The sequence below is a fragment of the Ochotona princeps genome, chromosome 2 (genome assembly GCF_030435755.1).
Source record: "Ochotona princeps isolate mOchPri1 chromosome 2, mOchPri1.hap1, whole genome shotgun sequence".
Lineage (NCBI taxonomy): Eukaryota > Metazoa > Chordata > Mammalia > Lagomorpha > Ochotonidae > Ochotona > Ochotona princeps.
In genome coordinates, this window is record NC_080833.1 from 98,233,062 (window position 1) to 98,252,735 (window position 19,674).

Below are 19,674 nucleotides of genomic sequence, written 5' to 3' on the forward strand. Positions count from 1 at the left end.
GTAGGCGGATGGCCCACATGCCTGCCACATCACACACAAAGATAGGAACCACACAAGATGCTGGGAAAGGCCAGGGTCTTCCACCTTCCCATGCCTCTGGATATTTGACCCTTGCATGGTGGGGAACTATCCTGTGTACCATTGGGTGTTTAATAGTGCCCATTGCCTCTGTCTGTAGCAAGCCCCACCTTGTGAAAGCCAAAACTGTTTCCAGAAAAACCACAGGAATAAGACCATGTGTGACTTGTATCTACATACAACCAGGGGCCAGTTCTCAGAGACTAGAGCACAGCGTAGTAACATGGCGGAGCTTCTGGTTTCCAAAGGCGCCCTGGCTGCTGTTGGATGAAACGAACAAAAGTGAAGCAGAGTGGTGGCTTGGACTAATAGGGCAGTGGAGTCAATGTGTAGTTTAAAGGTGAAGTCAGTGAGATTTGCTGGTGGTTGGATATGAAAGGTGAGGAGGTAAGGTAGAATCAAGGATGATTTTCATGTTATTCTGTGGGAATCCTTATGCCGATCTCTAAAATGAGGAAGGCAGAAACATCCAGGAGAAGAGTAGTTTGAAGTCAAAACTTCAAATTTTGAGAGGCCACTTGACAGGTCAGAAAAATGCAATGGCTGGAACCCCAGGGCACACTCTAGGTTGGGACTAGATTGCATTTAATGCTAGGGAAGAGAGTGATTCAGAAAATGAAAGAGGATCCTGGCCTGGATTCCAGAACACTTTCTATTTAGAGGCCAGGAGGAGTAGGGCCATCGCTGAGGAAGGGACAGCAGGAGACCTGGATGTCTCCCACGGAACCCAGAACTGTCAGTGCCTGTGCTCTTGACCATCCTCAACCAGGCCATGCGGTGGAGAGGGGAGGCTTCCCAGGCACTCATTGGTGTCTATATTCACCATGACACTGAGCTGCTGTCATGCACTATACAACAGGATGATTTCACTCCAGTCTCCTCCTTTAACCCCCACACTTGAAGCTAGTGGCATGAGTCCCACTTAATAGTTGCAGAAACTGAATCAGAGGATTGCAGCAGCTTGCTTCCTATGCCCAAAGCTGGTACTCTGGACTCAGGCTTTTCCCCACAGTGCCCTTGGTCCCTGCTGTTCTTACTCAGTGCCTGGCACAGGCCTCCTTTCTGCCCAGGTGGGATGTGGGTACTTCACATCCACTGCATCTGGACAGTGCTGCTTCTCAAGGCAGGCAACTGTCACATTCCCTCACCCAACTAAGCCTTGCCCTGGAATCCCATACTTCTTGTCCAGAGATTCACATCTGACCTATTCTGTCGACAGCTTTGGCATTCCCCATCTATCAACAGTGTTCAGTGCAGAGTCCTGTCATGTAGGCAGGGAAAATTCAACTTTTCTCAGTTCACAGAGTAAGAACAAGATTCAGAAAGATCCTGGATGGTAAGAAGCTGACCCAGGAACAAATTCCCCATCTCCTAAATCTAACTAGTATTGAACTGAATAAATGATTTATACCTAATTGGCCACTTTTTTTTCCTCATCTGCGAGAGAAAGAGAGAGAGAATGAGAGAGAGAGAGAGAACTTTCACAATCTAAGAGTGATTGAGAGAGAAAGAGAGCTATGGAGTTTGTGGTATTTCCCCTGGAACCAAGGAATACCACTCAAAGTTCTGTAAGAGGTATGCTTTCACTAAGGATGTAGAAATGACTAGAAGCTGCATTCTGCGTACTGTGCTAATATATAACTCTCTCTCTTTGCTTAATCATAAGGACACTTTCAAACATACATTTAAAACATACTTGCTGTTTTATTTAGCTCTCTCATGTCTGATGCATCTTGCTCTTTTTTTAAAAAAATTCAAAAACAACAGCACTTCAGATTCACCCCCAAAATATTTTCTTTCACTTCCAAGATACTGAAGTGCTGACAGTGGGATAGAAGTCTTGAGTCAAGCTTCAGTGTCTGACCTCTTAAAAAAAAAAAAAAGGAAAATGAAAACATGTTGAAGCAGTCACAATTTTCCTGTGAAAGCTCAGTCACATCACTCTCAGACCCAGATGAAACAAAAGGGACTCCTTCTCTAGCATAAGAAGCATTCCTGGTGGTGTGTCACTTCTAGGACAATTGATTCCATTTGCGGTTATGGGTTTCAGACAGGATGGGGGAACCCACAGTCTCCCCTCTTTGGAACACAGAAAAAGTAAGTCAGCATGTGCTTTTCCTTCAAACACAGGTGCCCTAGCAATGAAATGAAATGTGTCTTTGCTGACTTCCTTGCTGTTTGCTCAGCTCCCTGGTGTTTAGGTCAATGTCATCCACCTGCTTGGGACGTGGGGCTCAGTAGGATGTGACCAAGGTCTCTCTTGTGCTGTAAATGCTCAGCTAACCTGCAATTTACCTGAAAATTACATTTGCAGGGAACACGGAAGTGAATGGTGGAGAGGAGAGGAGGGCACCTAACAAGCATGGGGATGCTCTCGAACATCTTTCCCCCGCTTTCCCCTAGAATCCCATTACCCTGCAGCCCCCACGGGGAATGTCTTCGCTGTCGGGAAAGGGACATTCAACCTTCAGTCTGGACAGGAATTCAGCTTTCAAGACAATGTCACAAATAATCCTCTTGGAGTCTCAGTGGGGAAAATGGAATCTAATGGGAAGGAGAATGGGCCCCAAGGGAACAGGGGAGTTGAACAGGGGGGAGGCAGGGCTTCCCTGAGAACAAACAGGCCACCACTTTCTCTTCGGTGATCCATCCTCACAGCCTGCTTTAGCCAAGCTCTCAAGAAGATTGGGATAGCTCACCTTTGTGGCCTTAAAGCCAACCCGGAGTGCGGTCACACTTTCCTGTGCCTTCCACTGGGAACTGGAGTGTTAAGGGATGGCTGGGTTTAGGGATGGAGGTAGCAGTAGGGTTGGAGTTTCCCTGAAGGAGAGCTCCAGTGACCACATAAAAATCCCTAGAACTGCTTTTGCCTGGAGAGAATTTTCAGTCTCCACTCTGGTGAGGCCAAGTGCCTTGCTCATGATAAAAGTACCAAACTCTCTGTTCCAGGAAAGAACTTAGAATTTTGACAAGATCAACATATCAGTAGTCTCTTGGCTCCATAGTCTTCGTAAAACTAAGTGAGGGAGGAATTAAGTGATTTGGTGGGCACTGAACCTCTGCCAAAGTCATTGCATCCCACTAGAATCAAAGTGTTTGTCTCAGGAAGCCCCTGATACCCCCTCAATGGCTCCAAGTGATATAGCAGTATGGATCGTGGCCCTTGGGCTGTTACTGTCATGGTCATGTCTAGGTCATCCAAGAAAGATGGCTCTGTGAGTGTGCAGGCAGGGGCGGGGAGAAAGACGGTGGAGAAGGTGGAAACAGAGACCAAACACATCATTGCCTGTGTGACAGGTTTGCTGCGGAAAAGGCAAACCTCAGGGCAGACATGTGAGGGAGTCATGACTGATAAGGCTGAGAGGTCACAGGAAAGGAAATACGTCACGGGGGGGAAAAGGAAGAGGAGAGAAGGAGGAAGGAGATGAGGAAGAAAAGACAAAGAGGAATAGCTGGCAGGGGAGAGGAGGAAAAGAAGAGAAGCATGCAATGGCTCTCACTTGCAGGACCTGCTTTGATGGCAGCCCTGTGCCATATACTTTGCACACCATTGTGGCTTAACCTACACAGCAGCTCACCAAGAGAGATTTTAGTTCCACACTACAAATGGGGACATTGGTACACAAAGACTTAAACTGACCAAAAGCACACAAGGATGCACCACAGAGCTAGGAGTGAACCTCATGTTTGTGTGGATACAGAGACATACCCTTTTCTAGGTCATGCTGTCATCCATATTAGTACCTCTTTGCCATTTTTTACTATGACTCTGTTAGGGAAAATTCACTTTCCATCACAAGCCAGCTTGCACACATGTACACATCTACACAATCAGAAGCTTCATGATGATGTTTTACTCGAGCCTATTAAAAAAAAAGTATACTGCTGCATTGCCTCAGAACTCACAAATGGCTCTCCAACTGTACTTTGAAAACACTGTCTTGCCTGTACTCCAGGGAGGTTGATTTGCAACACCTGCCACCAGCTGTGGGTCCTAGTGGATGCCAGGCTGGGTGGCATCTTGTCCTGGATGCACACAGGACCATCCTCCCTGTAGACATGGCAAATACCTGATGAAGCTTTTTGCTTGGAAAACAGTCCATCCCAAAAGCCATCTAGAAAACATCTCGGGCTCTGAGAGTTAAGACTGGCAGCGGTTGATGCACTCTTGTGCAAAATCACCTGCTCTCTGCCTTCACCTCCTGAACGTCTCATCTGCCCCACCGGGCAGGGTGCAGTCACCTTACAGTCAAGGCAGGAGGAAAAGAACAATGGTGTCCACATCCAGGGCAGTGCTGTGGTTCCAGCAAACCAAGTCAGATGGCTTCTCAGCAGAGCATGGGCAACAGCAGCCCAGTACAGGTTCAAGGGCTCATTCCAGAGAGCTAAGCATGAGGGCCGCATTGGCACCATCAGATCAGGTGGCTCAGCGCAAGTCAGCCCGGGCGAGCTGTGGGCTCAGTGACTTCACTCGAAGCAATGTGTGCGCTAATTGAGAAAACATGTTCCTGGGATGGCCTTGTGCAGAAATCCAGATTTACGAATTTTTTTTCGATTCCTCAGAATTCCTGGAATATTTGCTGTGCGTGTCTCTACAGCCTCCTAGTGCAGCCTCCCGGAGCACTTCTCCTGTGCAAGGCTGTTTTTTCTTTTTTTTTTCTTTCTGTAGCAGCCTGGGCTGAGCTTTTAAAGGGTGGGTTTCAGATGCGGCAACTAGGCAAGCAGTCACAAGCCCCCAGGCAAAAGAAGGAAGAAGGCAGGAGAGGAGAAAGTGAGCCTGTGCCCTCTGTGCTTTTCCGTGGCAGATAAACCAAGGCAGGCCCAGTCCTTGCACAGTGACTGTCCCCAGGCTCCCGGAGGGCCCCTTCTAACTCATTCACAGTCCCTTCTGCACTGGCTAACACCCACCTACTCAGGCGGCGGGGTTGGAGTTGAGGCTTTCTGACCATTTGCTGCCTGTAATCAGGGCTTTCCAGTGTTTTCTCCCCTCCCCCTCCCAACTGTATCCTCTGACATCATCCTGATGGTTCCTTTTCACAGACAAAGAAACTGAGGCTCGCAGGGCTCAAGTGTGGCAGTCACAGGGGTCATCAGAGGCAGCACCCAGATCCAAAGCAAACTCTGTCTTATTTACGTCCAGAGCTTTTGAGTTGCCACAACCCCTCTCCCCAGCCTGGAGAACACCTCCTTCAGAACGCCTCTGGGGAGGTCTCCTTGTCAATCAAATCTCTGGAGTTTTTGTTTTGTTTTGTTTTGTTTTGTTTTGAGCCCTGGGAGCTACACAGTACTTCTCAAGCTGCTCCTGACTGCTCCATGTGTGTTCATTTAGGTAAGAAGATAAGAAGTTCAGAGAGAGGATTGTGTGGTGTGTTTGGGATGTTCTGGAAGGAAAGAAGTTACGCATGCAAAGCTTGCACTTATCTAGAAGTGGAGCTCTCTCTGGGATGTACATCCTTGCCAAGAATCAGGCAGGCGTCCTGACCCCGCCCCCTTTCCACAGGGGTGACCATTTCTAATTTTCCCCCATGCCACCATCCTGTGGCTTGCCTGGACCTCTGGAGTAAATTTAGTTTTGACTCTTACAGCAGCCTTCAACTGTCTGACTACCTCCCAGGGCCCCAGATAGCACAGTCACACAAACACTCAAGAAGAAAGGAAAATGAGATCCCAACACTGACACACAGAGGACCCTCATCCCCTGGGTCGCCCTTCACTCGAAGGTACATGCAATTTCCAGGATGGTCCTTCCCAACCCCTCCCTGCCCGTCCTGGTCTCGGGGAGTGCAAACCCCCACTGCCTGCCACAGAAACTCCCTGGCTCCTCCCCCTTGCCTTGTAAACACGGTGCGATATTAACAATCCTGAAGCTGCAGAGGGGTTGTTATGTGGGGTAAAGAACCAAAAACACTCAAAGCTGCCAGTAAAAACTGCCATTCTGGAGCAGCCCCCGAGTTCAAGAGCATTGCATAATATTCCTGGGATGAAGTCTGAAGAGAAGTTTGCCTCCCTCCAAAAGAGAATTACAGAATACCCATGAGTCCTCTTTTATCCGAGGGTCATGAGGCAAAGATGATTTTAAAATGCAACGTGCGATTGAAAGTCTATCACAGTGAGAATGCTCATTACAGAAAGTCAAAATATAGGTGAGGAGATTCCTGGAGAAGACTTCAAGGTCCCCAAAGAAGATTCTTGTTGCCATGCAGCAAGGCTTTATGCACAGAGACGTGAAAGAAGACAAAGCTGAGCCTGTCCAACCAGAAGTGCAAAAGCAGAAGTGTAAGACTCTCCCATAGAGGGTCATGAGGCAGGGAAGCTCATGTTGGTTGAGTGGCACCAGGTCCTTGTCGCTGGACTGTGTTCAGCATCCTGCTTAGTTCCCAACAGGCACCAACAGGTGGGAACTCCTGCTGAGTTATAGAGGAGGAAACAGACATGGAAGAAGCCCTCCTGTGTCTCTGTCAACTTTAAACTTTCTATCCAGCCTAGCATCTTTCAGGCAGTTGGCATCCAACAGGATTCTGCATCAGAAACTGCAAGCCACAATCCACAGGGAGCCACCTCTCTTGGCATCTCCCACAGTCCATGGAGGGTCCAGTTCATGGTTATTCACAGAGATGAAGTGTAATCTCAGGCTGCTGACCTCCAAACCAGGTCTACTCAGATCCAAAAATAGGCTGCCTTTGCACCAGACTGAGCTGATGAGAAATGCAAAGTCACCTTATGAGTAATGTGTGTTGTCATCCACACTGGTGAAGGACTACAGACGGGGTACTCCCTCTCACCTCCCAGGCTGGCCAACACCTGTGCTGTCGAGGCTTACCCTAGTTGGAACAGTACTCCTTGCGTTCGCGTAGGAGTAGCAGGCAGAGCAGAGTGGACATATGCCCCTAAGGCTTGCCACTGAAGGAACAGTGGAAGAGAACAGAAAATCCAGCCCCTGGTAGAGACAGTAAAGTCTGTGGCTGTCAGGATGGTCACTACCTGCTGTGGAATTGGCTTCTGTGCAACATACTGAGGCTCTTTGCCCCCACTGACACCAAAGACAGATTCCTCCCCAGGCAGGGCTCCCACCTGCAGCAGTCACCCAAGGCAGTGCCAAACCTTGCACTGTGCTCAATACAGTGGTAAATTCTCAGGGAAATCCAGACTGCCTGCCTCTGACTAATACTACTACTAATCAAATGACTTCCCGCACGTGAAAGAGGTTGGCCAGCCTCTTGAGCAATTCACAAAGCATTGTTGCCAGTCCCACCTCAAAACGTCATCATCAGACCAGCTCCAGTTAAGGAATCTCTTTTAGTTTCTTATATCCAGCTTTTAGAGGAGGTCCTGATTTGAAATCAGCTCCGAATTCTCCCACCTCTGACCAGTTTTCTTCTCGACTTGTAACAACTTGGGAGTGAATGAGTAGTAAGTACATGTTCCTATAATACGCTCCAAAGATATTACTCATTTTATCCCTTTGCACTATAAATAAACAATTGGTTCTATTTTTTGCCCCAGAGTGAGACCTTGGGACAGAGGTGAGGATAACGTAGTCTGCTCTACTTGTGAATAAACCCAGTGCCACAAGCACTGTCCCTCCAGCAGCACTGCCAGTCTATTTTTTTCTAGGACATAGCACATTACTGATTCTCATTTACCCTCACAGCTTGGGCACAGTTGTATTAATTTATCATCCACATGGATTCGAGTTGTGTAAAGTGCTATCAGTGCTAGGGTGGGAAGGGGCTTCTGCTTTGGGGAAGGGGACTCCTGGGGTCTGAGAGGGAGGGTTTCCTCCCAGCACTGCGTACCTGCAGGCAGCCAGTCTGCTTATGTTTTTTTTTAAGCATATGGTGGCCTCTGCTACCACCTGGCCCTTTTCCCTCTCTTTCTGGGGGTCATTTGCAGTCCCCCTCTACTCACAAAAGGCAAAAGTTGACACAAGGTGAGAATAATTCCCAAAGACCTGATATGCTGGCTCTTGAAGGATGAAGCCCTGGACTGCACTTCTGGACCCCAATTCAGTGACTAAGAAATGCCCCAACAGCAGCTTCTGAACTCCCTTCAAGGGAGCTCTCAGTTGGGAGCAGGATTAATCTTCAAGACAAGCCTTTGGCCCCATCTAAAGTTCTTGGGGTGACAACTCACATGGCTTCCAACTTTTAGTAGAAGAGGCAAAAACACTTTACTTCCTGCACTGTACATATTGGTCATCCTTAGCCAAGACTTGCATTTGTCTTATACTTTAAGAAAGTGAGGATTCAGCAACTGAATGACTTGCTCTATGTCACGAAGCAACTTTTCCTCCTTTGCCACAACTGAGAAAACCACTGCAGGGAGTTTTCCCAAAATACAGGAGCAAAGCAAGAAGAGACCATGCTGATTTTTTCATCCAATCTCGACTGTATGGTCGGCAGAGGCCAGCAGTCTACAGCAGCTCCTCCAAAGCCTGTAAAGCAGCCCGCAGAAGAGCAAGGCAAACATCCCAAACCACAAGAAACTCATTGCCATCGTATGTTTTCATTTTTCTGGTCTTGACTAAACTTTGCGGCTAACGTTCTATTCTTGGCTCAAATAGCAACACTTCCACACTTGTGCACACTCAACCGAAAGGCTAGCCCCAATGCCTCAGTTTCTCCCGCTGCCTATCAGCCTCAAAGTCATCCTGGTCTTGCTGCTACTAGGATCTGATGTCTTAACTTTTCTCTCACCATCAGGAAGTAAGATACCTAGGAATGGGCTGGGCAAAATTCCTTGGTCCTCATTTATCTTCCAGATGCCGTCATGTGCTGTTTTGTGAAGCTGGTCCACCATGCAGTAGGCTTCTCAGGCCCACCTGAGCCCAAGAACTGATGGTTTACAAGCTTAGAGATGCTAAGCAAAGAAAGAGACACCTTCTGGGAGCATAGGCTGTTTGCCCACAGATACCCAGAGAGCCATGCAAAACCTTCACAAACCTTCCATAGCCTCTTGGGAGCAGAGTGAGTATTTGCTGGCAGCAAAGGCTTCCAAGGTTAGCCCCAGACCCTGAAGTTCCTCCAAGTTCTTCTTGAGAGAAGTTAAAAGGCATGACTTTTGGTCTCCTGTCTGGTATGAGTGCCTACTTGGGGGTCTGTGCCTTGGCTCCACTCTGCACCCAGAATAGAAGAGCAGGGACCGAGTCCATCCACGGTTTCTCTGGGGGCTACAGCCAGTATGCCCCAACAGGGCACCCCTCCGTGAACAGCAGTGGCTCTCAGCACTAACATGAAAGTAAAGCTGTGTGGTTTTCTCATCATTTTAATCTCAGCAAGGATGAGAAACTGCCCTCGGGCTCCAGCCCTGCCCTGCCATGCCCTGCCCTCCCTGCTGATGTCGGCAGCTGGGGCCCCCTTCCTGGCCAAGGCATAGCTCTCTGCCTGAAAGGGAACGGGAGGGAAAGGCCTTATCCTGGGCTCTCACTGTCCCATGGGCAGGGGGGAGTAGTGAGGTGAATAATAGAAAGTGAGAACCACATTTCTTACTAAGGAATGAATGCAGGGAAAGAGCCCTTGGCGTTACGGTGTCCACCTGCAGACAGCCCAATTCTCTGGTGGGGGAAGGGGAGAAGAGAGAGGCTGGATGGCTTTAGCAGTAAGAAGGCTGCCCAGGAAAGGCAGGAGTAACTGTAGCTGCGTAAGAAGCCTTCTGAGATGCTCTTACAGTTCTGTTGAACCATCTCTTCCAGACCCACAGTCCTATTTGCAGAGCCTTCTAACAGTTTGCTTGACAAGGTGTCCCTTTTCTCACCCGTCTACAAATGTTAGGAAACAGAGGAGGAGTTGACAGCACGTGACACAAACCCGTACCCCTTCAACTTCCTAGTGAGAGGCATCTGCTGTAGTGGTCTCCACCTGCAGACCACTCTCACCTGGGGGCTGCTAGTGTTCCCTGGGCCCCTGGGAGTACTGCCATCCCCAGCTAGCACTGCAGGTGGTGCTGGGGGCGACAACTTCCTCATCAGGAGAGTCCCCAAAGGTCGAAGCCAGCCCTTGTCAGCACCGCTGCACAGGGACAAACAGTTCCCCCAGACTTCACTGACAGCTTCAGGAGTCTGAGGATCATAGGGACAAATCGCTGGAGGGCCCTCCATCACTGTTTCTGAATTCGCAGAACGCAGCTGGCCACGCCGGCCTGGAGGAGGGGAGGGCCCAGCGGGGCAGGGGGTGTGCCCAGCGGATAACCAGAGCCAGGACAATTCATCAAATGCCTTTTCTGCTGGCCTCAGATGACAGAGACACCCAGGAGAGCACTATTTTGGTTCCCAGCTGGGAATGTGCACTAAGTTTTCCTTAATACCCACAGCACCCAAAAGGCTTTGCTGTAATATACTTTAATGCACAAGACACCCATAAATTATCCTTCAAACTGTTACAACTTCCAACCTGGAACAACTGGGAAGAACCAGCTTAGCAAGCAGGCTCTTTTTCACCTCACAAGTCACAAGAGAAGAGAAAATTCAAGCAGAAAATATCTTCCACGAGAGAATCACAGAGATTTTTTTTTCTTTTCTCCGAAGTAGGAGCCTGGCAAGCAAGCGGAGCAAAGTCGCTTGTTTATGTTGGCTGTAAGTCGCAGCTTCCTGACCCCTGAATGATCTTCTGCCCCTCCAGCCACACTGCTGGAACCCAAGGCGCTGCCCACCCCAGCCTTCCCTGCCTGCTTCTCCCACACCTGGCAACAGACAGCTGGAGGTGTAGCTTGTGACCCAAAGTAGCAGGGCTTTGCCTTGACAGTCTCCCTAAGGATGTGTAGCGCGAATTGATGAAGGATCCTAACATGCTGACCCCTAACATTCTTGTTACACAGGCCTGCCTGGGTAACCTGAGGCGACCCCAATCGGGACCCCAAGATCCCCTGCGACACGCCGTCGGACCCCCTAGACCCTCCCTCAGTTCCCTGTACCAGTTCCAGCGCCCTCTGGCTGGTTCCTCCTGAGACCTGGAGGGCAACAGAGCGCTTTCGCCCCTGCGGCACCCAGGAGCCCTCCGCCTTGCAAGCCACCACCCGCCAACCCAGCGTGCCTGCAGCCCGCGCATCCCTCTCGCCACGCGCACTCGCTCTCCCGCACTTGTGCGCTGTCCTCTTCTAGCCTTCGAGCTGGTCCCCAGAACAGCCATGCGACTTTCTGCAGGCACTTCTGGCCATCCCGGGACCGAGACCCGGGACCACAGATGGAGCCCCCGCTCCCTAAGACTCAACCGCTCGCCAGCCGAGGGTCTCACGCGCCCCAACACCCACTCGGGACAAAGCTCTCCCGGGCTGCCCTTCAGTCCGCGGGAGCCTCGGGGTGTCTGGGGATTTCCCCAGCCCGGGCTCTATGCACAGTCTCCCACGGAGCCCCGCCGCCCTGACCCGCCGGCGCCCGCGCTGCGCCCCTCAAGGGCTCGGCTCGGGGCAGCCTGACTCACCGCGGCGCTCCCCTCGGGCTGCCAGCGCTCTCTGCTGAGCCGGAGCTCCGAGCTGCTCCAGCACAGGCTTCTTGAATTCTTAGCCCCTCCTCCCGGACTCCTGAGTCACACCCGCTCCAAATCCTGCCCCCCACCCCACCCCTCCCCACCTCCAGCTCCGCACCTGCCGTGGCTGTGCCGAGGTCCACGGCTGTAGAGGGTCTTCGGGACCCTCTCTTTCCTGGGCGGGCTGGCCGGTCCCAGCCAGGGAAGGATTCCACCCTCCGGAGGTCAACCCACCTCCAGAAGTCCAAGGGAAACGCACTGGGGTAGGAGGGGATGCGTGGCCGAAGCCGGGCTGGGGCTTTTCTGGAGCTCTGGGCAGGGGTGCGGGGCCCCGACGCTCCTGAGCCCGCGCGGGGCGGAGTTGCGCGGCGCTGCCCTGGCCGCTGGGCCCTGCCTCCGCACGCTGCTGATCGCCTGCCTGCCCGCCCTCCAGCGCCTTCCTGGACTGCCCAGCTGTGTCTTTGGTGCCCCAAGTGTCACCTGCTCCAGCACCCTAGGAAGGGGCTAAGCACCCAGGGAAGCCGCGCAAGGTGCACGTGCCCTTGGCCTTCTGGCACCAGGAAGGGCAGTGGCTGCCAGAGCCCAGCCAGGGCCAGATTGTGGGGCAGGAGCGACTTCAGCAAGGTTCAGGGGCAGTGGACTTCAGATTTCAGATGATAGACCTCAGTCCCTACATGAAGCCAGCCTGGGGTCCTCAGCCCTCCTGTAAATCACTGCTGGGCTTATAGTGTGTGTCTGATGCCTGCATCTTACTGTGATGCCTGCATCTTACTGGGTCGAGGATCCGTAGCTTTCACTGGTGTTGCAAGGAGTCTTTGACCTCAGACAGACAATGAGCCTTCTTCCCTTTTCCAGGTCCTGTCCCAATCCCACTTTATGCAAACCGGTGGTGAGGTGGCCTTTGCAAGATTTCTTGGGTTCCCTGAGTCCACGGTCTGTCAGGGAAGTTTGCCTGGCTCAAGCCGGCTTGCCCTTGAGCTCAGGCCGTTCCCAGGGAGAAGTACCACTTGAGCCAGAGTTCTCAACAGTGCGCATCATTAACTGGGATAATGTGCTAGAGAATTACAGGGCTTTAAAAATCTGTACCCCTTCTGCTTCCTGTAAGGGGCTTGGCTGATGTCTTTGCTTCTGGCTTCAGCAAAAACATGTTGAGTCTCTACCTACTATGTGCATTCTGCAAGGGAGGAATGAATGGAAATAGCGTAATGGAGAGAGAGAGAGAGGTACTGAGTCTCCCTGAGTCCTGAGTCATGGGTGACATCACATCAGGCAACACAACTGCCCTTGATGACCTTAGGCAGGCCCAGGACACCTGCTAGATGTGCAAAGTGGCCCATTATGCTCAGCCTTGCCTGGCCATTTCCACATCCTTTGGCTTAGCTTGGACAGAGTTCTCCACTCTTTTCTCTGTCCACCATTGACCCCTTTCCCAAGTCTATGCAGTTTATTTCTGTGGGGAGGATGATGAGGAAGGAAGGAAGAAAGTGTAAGAACTGGAAGTGGGCACGGACTTTGGTTGAGTTAAAGGCTTCCTTATTGCTGAGCTGTTCAGATTCAGGCGGGGTGGGGGGTGGGTCTGAGCACAGTTCAGAGGTGAGGGTCAGAGGCCAGGGACCTCCATAAACAGCCCTTTCTGACCAAGTAACCTCACAGCCAGGGTGGTCCATTAGGCAATTTATCATCATTGATTAAACAAAGGGATTCCCAAACAATAGGATCATTTAATCCATCCATCACACCCGTGTATAAACTTGCTTTGGAAGTACTAGCCCCTAGCTTTCCATTATAGCTGCCTGAGAATTTAGGATGAAATTAGAAATTCTGGAATAACGGGTAGTTTGGTTGGTGAATGCAGAGCTTTACATGTGTCCTTGTGGCGTCATCCAGAAGGACAAAAGGATTTGGGGCACTTGTGGTTCTTTTTCATGTGGTATGTTAAGAGGGAAATTTAAAATTGATGCGAGCAGAATCCTAGCCTCGCTGCCCCCCACCACCAATGGCTGATCATATTCTTATGGCACATACTGGTTTAATCAGAGCTCTCTCCTCCCTCATAAGATCTGCTCCTATGCCTGAACTTTCAGAATCTTGACTCAGTTAGAACCTGTAAACAGTCAATGTGTAGGAGCTTCCAAGGTTTAGCATGAGCTGACTTGGTGCCAGTCTCTATGAGATGGCCATGGGCCCTGTACCCAGTCAGCCTGTGTTCTAGTGTGGTCCTGGTTGTTGGGCACTGTGCATAGAAGGTGTTTGCTGAAGCCCGCAATGAAGAGAGTCATTTGTGGCTGGCAGGCAACCCAGCCACAGTGGATTGATTCCCAGATCAGGTGGACCTCAGCGCAGGCACCAGAGAAAGGTGGCTTTCCTCTTGCCTCTTTCACTGTCATGAAAGGCTGGAATGGAAGTGTCTTCCTCTTGGGTCACTGAGAGAAGGACCTCACTGCTTGCCCAGCTGCATTTATAGCAATGAGAAACAGCTGAGCACATGATGGCCAGAAAGAATGGTGAAGACAAGCTGAGGATAAGAACATTTTTTCTAATTTTCTCGAAAGAGCCTTTTATCCAGGGTATCAAAATAACCAACAGCTATGCATTTGCTGACTTGGAGGACAGACTGCGGAGTGTACTGTCATTGTTATTTCTGAGGATTCAAGAGCCAACAGCCATCGAGTGCCTCATCAACAGCCACACTCAGTTGAGCACAAATGTCCTGCCCATTCCTTGCTTCACTCCAGAAGGCCAGGACAGAGTGCATGGCTATTTAAAACAGCAACAGGCTCTGTAGCAATTGGCCAGCCAGGGCGGAACGTCTGGATCAGTTTGCTCTGCTTGTGACATACCAAAGATGGTCCCAGTGGCTGGAGAAAGTGACAGCTTTGCCTCCAGCACTCCTTTCTGTCTTACTGCTTAATCAGATGAAAGGGAAAGTTTCAGGGCAGGAAATGTTTCAGGAAGATGAAGTAGTTTAGAATCATGTTCATGAAGTCGTTTCGAATCATGATGGCTCCAGTCAGCTTCTCTGTGGATAAGAAGGCGAGAGCTGGGACCAGTGACTGGTGTGACGCCTGGAGTTCAGATTTCCTGACTGCTATGCAAATAATACATTCCCTAGAAGAGGCTGAGAGTGAGATCTGCCAAGCCCAGGCCTCTAGCAAAAGCGGATTAAGGGAACAGAGAGAGTTGGGGGGGGGACCCCCTTCTCCTCTAGCCCCACCCCCCCGCCAGCCCCCTGGCCTGTGTTGGAATTTCTCCTCTCTCTCTCTCTGTTTCTGGTCTCCTCAGTTTCCACATCTCCATAGTTCCCTCCCTTTTGCTTGTGAACATTCAATTGATTTTTCTCTTAAAGGCACCAGGAGCCAAGCCCTGGATTTCTCAATTTCCTTTCCTTTCCTACTACATTCCTCAACAAGGTGATCTGCACTGCCGCCTTGCCTCTTTGTAGCTCCAACAATCTGGTTTCTATCTTCCTCCCCTCCCCTCCCCAACCCCCTTCTGAACTAGGATCTTCATAAAGGTTACCAGCTGCAATAACATCACCACCAGCAGTACACTAAAGTGCCTGCAAGTTGCAGACCTAGGGCAGGGCTCTTTGATGAGCCCTAGCCATTAGGTGCTGTCCAACTGGAGAGAAGGAAATTGAAGGTCTAAAAAAGAAGGAAGGCACTTTTTAGGTCTTGCAGCTGGGGGAAATGAGGATATGGTCAAAGGGCAGAGTAGATTTGAACCTGAACCTTGAAAACCCTGCTGTTAAATGCGCTACCCTTCCCCTTTCACCTGTCCCTAGCTCCTTGCCTGACAACCTCTTGTCTCTCTTTCTACCCCATTCTCATTTCCCTGGCTGGCCTATGAAGGTGCACGTCTCTAAAGAGGAGCTGGAGGGCAGTCCTGGGCTTTGCAAGCACCTCCTTCTTCAAGATCTCCTAATGTTAGGATTCTAACACAGCCTCATCTCTGACCTCTGCAACCAAGATTTTGAGTGTCCATTGTGCACAAAATCCTACGCAAGTTCTTGGTTTGGCCACCTGCCCAGGTACCAGTGTGCTATCTCATATGTGCTCCTCAGTCCTTGTCCTTGCTCTAACCCAGCAATGCACCAGGTTTTATCACCAAGCCCAGGATCGTTCTGCTCTTCTCCTGCAGGGGCACCACAGGCAAGCCCAGCCCAGCCCAACCACAACTGGGAACTGGCAAGGCTTAGCCCATGTAGCTTCCTTGTTAGTTGAAGCTAGTGTGACCTTGGAAGAAGGATTTCTCCTTTTTCTCTAAGCTGTGATTATGATGATTTCTTATAATTGTGTTGATTAAATGTATTAAGTAAATAATTTCTGAACACCTATTATATTCCACTCACATTCTAGGTGCTGGGTATCAGCAAGACCTAGGGCGCTTAGATCTTAGGAACTCGTCTCAACTCTTGAACGAATGTGTATTAGTTACTGTGCATTCTAAGCCAGGCCCATGGTAAGAACATTGTGATTGTGATGAGCTGGACGTGGCTAGAGAGTGAGACATGGGACTAAGGCCTGACATTATTGTGCTGATCCCAGATGCTGCGAATCTCTACCTTCTCATAGTGCTCTGGCTCTGTCCCCAAAGGGGACCCTGAGATCTCAGGGCCACTGTGCAAACATCAGGCCTCTGCAGGGCTGTCTTCAGGGGCCTCTGAGATTCTCTCACTCTGCTTCTGCATGCGCAAGTGCTCAGGAACACTTGCCAGTCCACAGACAATGCAAGTATATCTTTAACCAGGTCATTTCTGCATAGTCCCCGCCAGCCATGGAGTTAGGGCAGTCCTGTTGGAGTTACCCCAACGATGCCTCTGGGACAATATCCCTAGATGCCCAAACTCCTCCTGCAGAGCCTCACAGCTGCTCTTTCCTGTCCCGTGGTCCTGCATTGACAGCTGTGAGTCTGTGGTGCAGAGGCAAGCAGGAGCCTCACATTGCCACTGTGGTCCTAGGATGGGTAGGCTTGGCGGCACCCTGGATAATTGTCAGTGGTTCAGTTCAACATATTTATTAGGATCCTGCAAGATCAGGAAGAGATGTCTCCTGCCATATTGGAACTTACCAGGGACTAGCGCTGTGGCATAACAGGTAGAGCTGCTGCCTGAAGTACTAGCATCCTGGTTGAAGACCCAGCTGCTCCACTTCCCATCCAACTCCCTGCTAACGTACTTGAGAAATCAAGTAGACTTGCACTCTGAACCCATGTGGAAGACCCATTGAAACTTCTGGCTCCTGGCTTTGAAACAGTCCAGATTTGGCTAATGTGACCACTTGTGGATTGAACCAGCAGATGGAAGTGCTGTGTGTGTGTGTGTGTGTGTGTGTGTGTGTAATCATGTAAAATAAATAAATACATAAATAGAAGAACTAACTATCCCATGGGGAGACAGACACATAAGCTGGTGTAGCAACCTTTAGAGGATGGTAAGAAAGCTCAGAGGACAGAGGATTTGATCACCTGAGAGCTCCTTGGACAATTTGTGGTGCCCCATTGCACTTAGTATAAATTTCATATTTTTAAAAGGAGAAAATGAAGCTCTGTGCCATCCTGTCTTGCACACATTCTTGTCTCTCTGAACCATTGTCTTAGCTCTAGCACTGGTCTTGATGAATATTTCTCAGTTCATTTTATAAGTGGGGCTGGTACAGGTGGAGCCTGTGTGGTGGGCTGGGGAGCAGATGTCTTCAGCTTAGGGTGGCATGAGGCTTTTGGGGCATTCCAGGGTATGTGTAATGAGGTCAGAAATGATATCAAGGCCTACGGTATTTGCACCTGCTCACAGGCTGAAGCAAGTGAATGGCATTAACTCAGAGTCTTCACAGTGGGCATGCTCACTTCCCTATCTATCCAATCCGTTCTTCACCATTCTGCCAAATCACCAAGATGTAGCAGTGTTCTCTGGCTCCCTGCTACTTCTTGACTCATTGGTATTCACGCCCACCCTGAAGTGCAGGCTGAAGAGTGGATCAAGGACCCTGACCAATGGCCTATCCCCTCACCTGGCCCAAGTTTCTACGTCGTAGTCTCTCCTGGACATACCCAGGGCTGTTCTCCTCTTCACACCCCAAACGCATTCTCAGTCACACTCTGAGCCTCCCACACCCTAGACTTAGAAGGAAACTGTGATCAAGTCCTCCAAAACTGGCTCTAGGCTCCAATAGGAATTTAAGGGATTTACAAAACCTCCACACACACCCCCCACACACAATTGAGGATGCCTGGATATCAAAACCACTGTCTTGCTAGGGAGTCAGAAATCCCATCCTGGCTGTGGGAATGTGAGTATGGACTCTGCATTCCAGCTACAAAAGCCCCCAAGGAACCCTGTGAAAACCACATGCCCTAGGAAATGCAATAGAGAATATATGTGCACACATCCCCTTATGGCATTGGTACAGCAGGCTACGGTCTGCTATCTTTGCTAAACATAAAATCCTTCAATTTTAGACTCCTGACACCCTCAGAACAATTGTAGTATAACAGGCCCTCAACTATTGCATGGTGCTTTTGAATAAATGAATAAATTAAACACAACAGTTGTGAGCAACTAACTAACAAGAACTACAAGCAACTAGTCTGACATGCTAATTTATAAAGCCCAGGCCCTCAGGACTACAGCTTTCTGATGAATATTTGTGAAACTTCCCAAGGAACCAAGTCCTGGGACTCTGCAATGGTCTCTTGTGGAGACTAAGGGCACTCTATGATTTTTACTCAGCCGTGCAGGCTGATTTAATTTGCTCCATGGCCTTGATTTAGTTTCTGCTTACTTAGTCCAAGGTTAGATAGGTAACAATTGGGACCAGCAGGGAATACCTGGGACCACACTGAGTCTCTGGAGGTGCGCTGAAGTGCAGGTTGAGCTGCCACCTGCTGATTAGGATGGGGAAACATGCATCTCCTTGCAGGTAATGCATATAGGATAAGTGGCTTGCTTTAAGCAGCACCACTCTTCCTCCCACATGTTGACTCTGGCCAAAAGCTGCCTTGCTCCAGAGGACCTCAGGTCACCCTCAGCTTTTCATCCACAGGAAATAGGTTGGGACGATACATGCAAGTTTGAGACACTACTGACTGAAATCCCTTGGCTCATTAGATAGTTGCCTGTCAGTAGATGGCAGAGATGCATCTAACATGGAAGCATTTACACATAAGCTTAGCAAAGGCAACATCTGGGAGACCATGGGTCAGTGGCAAGCCCTAGAAATAATTTTCTTGGCTTCAGGGCTTTTCATAAACAGACCGTTTTTATGTCCATGGATTCGGCTCTCTCTCTCATCCGTGGGCCTTTGCACAGGCTCCTTTCTATCCCCAAGACACTCAGTGGGCTCAGCTCATCTGTGAGGTCCCAGTACAGATGTGACTGCTAAGGACAGTATGGGTCTAGTATCCCGCTCTCCAGCACCATTACCCTTCAGACGGGGCCTTTGCAACTCCCCGCATTCAGTGAAAAAGCCTCTTCACTTGATGTCTCCCTTCGCTCTCACCCTACCCCATACTGAAAGCTGCCTTCCAAATGACAGGGGCCATGGACCTCCCAGCACCTATAGTCAGGCCTGTGCACGTAGGTCTTCCATCTTTAGTTGCAGCATAGCTATGTGCTTGTGTGCATGCTCTTTATTTCTTCATTTACCTTTCTGTGGATGTAAGTAGAACGTGCAAGGTCACACTCTGCTCTTAGTTTACACCTCGTTCCAAGAAGTAGGCCCAGATTTCAGAATCAGGAAGATCAGTCACCTAATTCCAGCTTCTTTAGCTCTTAAACCCATTCCTTACAAATTAAAATGATTTCCCACCTGCAAGGTGCCTGAGAGGATTGCTTACTGGAGTGCTCAACGCAGACATGGCATGTACCTTCTTTCACTGCACTGCACTGCGCTCCTGGCACACATGCCAGTGAATTTATGCCACTTATCACCTCACCGGCCCCTCTCCTAACACACACCCTGGGTCTGATCTGGGCCAAGCCGGATGGGCTCATACTAATATCTGGGTGGATGGAGGAAAGCTTGTGTGATCATCGCAAGGTTAAGGACGGAGGAGTGCCAGGTGCTTGGCCGCAACAGACAGCCACAAGCATGCCAGCCAGTCCTGTTGCTCCACTGCCAGCCCTCTGGGCTGTGAGGTG

At 50.0% G+C, this 19,674-nt stretch overlaps 1 protein-coding gene across 3 annotated transcripts in view; it reads right to left on the reverse strand.

The window, feature by feature from the left end:
• Positions 1–11,912, reverse strand: part of NGF (nerve growth factor) — a 51,452-nt gene extending 39,540 nt beyond the window's left edge. The window contains exon 1 of one of the 3 annotated variants that reach the window (XM_004581879.2): positions 11,656–11,912. The gene's annotated coding sequence lies outside the window, so the exon portion shown is untranslated. Of the gene's footprint in view, positions 1–11,492; positions 11,576–11,655 lie in introns of those variants that run through there. The other 2 variants (XM_058660099.1, XM_058660098.1) reach the window with 2 other exon arrangements.
• Between the last annotated feature and the right edge of the window lie 7,762 nt (positions 11,913–19,674).